Source organism: Rhea americana, unplaced genomic scaffold (assembly GCF_003343005.1).
Source record: "Rhea americana isolate MKP2758 unplaced genomic scaffold, rheAme1 scaffold_26, whole genome shotgun sequence".
In the NCBI taxonomy this organism is placed as follows: Eukaryota; Metazoa; Chordata; class Aves; order Rheiformes; family Rheidae; genus Rhea; species Rhea americana.
The window spans coordinates 4,578,014-4,581,615 of NW_028186379.1; the positions used below are offsets into that span (position 1 = coordinate 4,578,014).

The 3,602-nt window shown below is 38.3% G+C and overlaps 1 non-coding gene across 1 annotated transcript; it reads right to left on the reverse strand.

The window, feature by feature from the left end:
• Positions 1-229: 229 nt before the first annotated feature.
• On the reverse strand, positions 230-300 carry TRNAS-GCU (transfer RNA serine (anticodon GCU)). Its single transcript has one exon. It is a non-coding gene; the product is annotated as a tRNA-Ser (tRNA).
• Positions 301-3,602: the final 3,302 nt, after the last annotated feature.

Here is a 3,602-nt window from a genome sequence, read left to right on the forward strand (position 1 = left end):
ACTGTGTGATTTGATAGTATTTTTTCTATGATGACAACCTAAATTATTTTTTTAAAAAGTCAATCTCTGTAGTAGTATCACCCTACATTTTTCCATTGACTTGAAATGTACTGCATACATAGCTAGTGACTCCTGCTGTTCTTGCAAACAGCACAATGCATCTTCATARAATCATCGMATGGTAAGGTTGGAAGGGACCTCTGGAGATCATCTAGTCCAACCCTCAGTATAGCCCATATGGGGATTGAACCCATGACCTTGGCATTAGCAGCACCACGCTCTAACCAACTGAGCTAAGCCTGCCCCCAACAGCATTGCTTAATAGGATATTAAAATATCCAGGAAATGGAGTGTGCCTTCCACTGCTTAAGGGGGAGCAGTAGGATTTGCATTTGAAAACTAAATCTCCTCCTGTGCCCCCCAAAAACAAAATAGTATTGGAAAGTGTTTTGCCTGCAATAGTGTAAGTAGCTGATAAAGATACTTGGTATCTCGTGATTTCAAGACTGARTCCAAACATGCAATTTTGATAATGTGTGTTCTGTAATAGCAGGTGTACAAAAGTGTTTAAACCATATTAGTATTTATTTAAGCCATGTTAGTATTTGTTTAGCCACACAACACTAGAGGTTATAATGCCATGCTATGGAATGGAGTATACAGCTTTCTAGAATGTACTGTTAGACTTATGTGGTATAATAATGCAAACGTTATTGTGGAGTCATTGCACTGTATTAGACTTGTTATATCAGTAGTTCGGGACAATAATTCATGCTGATCTTCTTGCATGTGCAATTTAAAAATATTAATTCTAATGGAAGATAAACTAAATTTCTCTTTTAGAAGCCTTTATAGATGCAAGTAGTTAGGATAAAAAGTTAGAACTGAAGAGATCTTGTTAGAAAGAGCCCACATATTTAATTTGTTGCTGGCAGATTGACACAAGATAGTAAACTACAGAGGTAAAAAGAAAGACTTTTGGTACCTACATTTTGGGAAGACGGTTATGTAGAAGTAGTTATCCTTTCATAACTGAAAAAACAACATACATTTTGAGGAGACAATGAAATTAAAATATTTTTTCTCTTGTTTATGTTGACATGTAGAACAYAGTCCTTTATGATGATGATCTCTCTTGTTCCTCTCCTAGCCTTGTTTCTTAAACTAGGAATATTCAACTCCAGTCATTCCTTGCCATTTTTTTTTTAATCTGTTAGGCTCTGACTAGAGTGATAGAAGGAGGGCAAGTATAAATTCTGTAGCTGTCAGTCACTGGACATACAAGAAAAACTGCTCAGGCCATGTTTAGCTCTTGATGGGCAGCTCTGTACTAGAGAGTTCTAGTCTATGTRTGCCTGGGCCAAAAGATCTCCTCACATTGGCTCAGCTCAAGGTTATTTTAGCTAGCTTCATTTTCAAGCTGCCTAAGTTCCTTTCAGTATTTTGAATCTCTCTCCTCTGCAAGTGGCTTGTCTTGGTGCTATTTTTTAACTTATTTAATGTTGCTCTTMAAGAGTTTGATCTAGATAGTGACCTGGACATTGAAAACACGKAAGGAAGTAATCTTTCTGAAGCAGAACTCTACATACCTGACRCTTTTGCTTGGCCTTACTACTCAGCATACTGAAAGCCTGAATGTTCAGTCTGAAGGGTAGGGTTCATGCAACTGGTTTTCAGTGTGAACAGAAAGCTACTGACTGTCTATTCTAAAGCAATCCTGGTGAAGGAGTAAGCAATCTTAATGACATATCCTCTTCCTWTTCTTCCAAGAATACAGTAGACTTTCTCTTAAGGTCAGCTTTAAAGCTATCCTGTTTGGAGTCAGTTCCTCTGGCAATTCTGGAGTTCTGCGGTCTGTTAAAAGTTGGGCTGTTGGTTGCCCACCTCCCCTAAACAAACWATTACTGTATTGTAATTGTAATACAAAAAACAGTCTTACTGTTACAGCAGAACTGCTTTTTTCACAGTGGTTCCTCTCCAGAATAGATCTTTTTCTAAGATCATAACAGCCCTTGTTTGGACTACAGTTCATTTACTTTCTACTTTGTTTCATGGGTAGGTGGCTTGGTAAAACAGACTTTTTTGCTTTTCTGACAGCCACTCTGCAGTTAATTTTGAGACCATGCTTTTGCATCTTCTAACTTGAACACTRATTTTTATCACAGTGAATCTGTTGCAACTTCCTACCTTTGATCAGGAGTTAAGCAATCACAGCTCCTGGATGACAGAGGTTTGTAGAATACAGTAGTAGAATAATGACAAGCATTCAGAAAAGCAAGAGGGAATATTTGTTTGTTTGTTTTAGACTTTTCAGTAAAAGCAGAATGTAAAGACGGTTTCCATTTCACAGGTATTTGAGACAGAAAATTGGCTATTCCCCGTACAGTACAATGCAATAAGTTAAACTGCTCTATGTTTTATGTGTATTTTGAGCCCAAGGTGTCTTACAGACTGGCAAAGAGGGTCTGCTTTTACAGAATGGGTAAGGTTAGAAGGGATCTCTGGAGATTATCTAGTCCAACCCCCTTGCTCAAGGAGGGTCACCTAAAGCATGTTAGACAGGGTTGCATCCAAGCAGGCTTTGAATATCTCCGGAGAAGGAGACTCTACAAGCTCTCTGGGCCACCTGTTCCAGTGCTCTGTCACTCTCACAGTGAAGAAATTCCTCCTCACGTTCGGGCAGAACTTCCTGTGGTTTAGTTTTTGCCTGTTTTGCTTTCTCTGTTGATATCCTTGCTTTGCAGTTGTCTTATACTGAGAGACAGCTGTGTTGTTGCTGACCCTTATCAACTTGAAGATGAAGTCTCACCATCCTTTTGTCTCTTTGTTCTCTGCTAGTTGATACTGTGACTGGATGGCTATGCAGCAGGATTTGAAAAAGGATTCCTACAAACAAAACAGCCAGCAAATAATCTTGCCTTGGCTTAAGCATGTGGAAGAGTTCTTTTAGTCACTCCAGTTAAGAAGTACAAGTCAGATTTTTAAAATGTTTTGCATAACCTAAGTAGCATGAGTACAGAACAAAATCCTGCTGCTTTTAGTTAAGCATATGTTCAAATGACTTATGCACTGTTTGGTCTGTATTATATGTCACAAAACATTACATGATGGCTGACAGTGAAATGTGTTCACTATTTGTTGTCTCCAGTTCAGCAAACTGCTAGACTGTGTGATATTTTGTATTATTTTGACTGTCATGCATCCATAGGTACCCTTAGTATGAGGTGTGTGTGTGGTTTTTTATTATTATTATTATTATTTTAAAAACACTGGGAAGGGCAAACTAGTGATTTGGGGGGATTTATCCTAGTTCTTGCATAACCAGCAAGATACTTTTCTAGAGGGGCTAATGATTAGGAAGCACTGAGCTATTCATTCCCTGAAAACTGACAATCTTTTGCAGTGTCTTCTGCAGTACTGACTGCCTTTTAAAACTGGCATACAGAATTTTAGTTAAGCAAAGCCGATTGTTACCTGGAAGTCCTGTAGTGCTTATACTGGCAGATAACTCAAGCTTGGAAGTTCTTCCAACTAAATCATTTGGGGAAATAAAAGATGTGGTAATGAGATGTAGTTTTGTCTGGTGCTTCATCTTTCTTTCC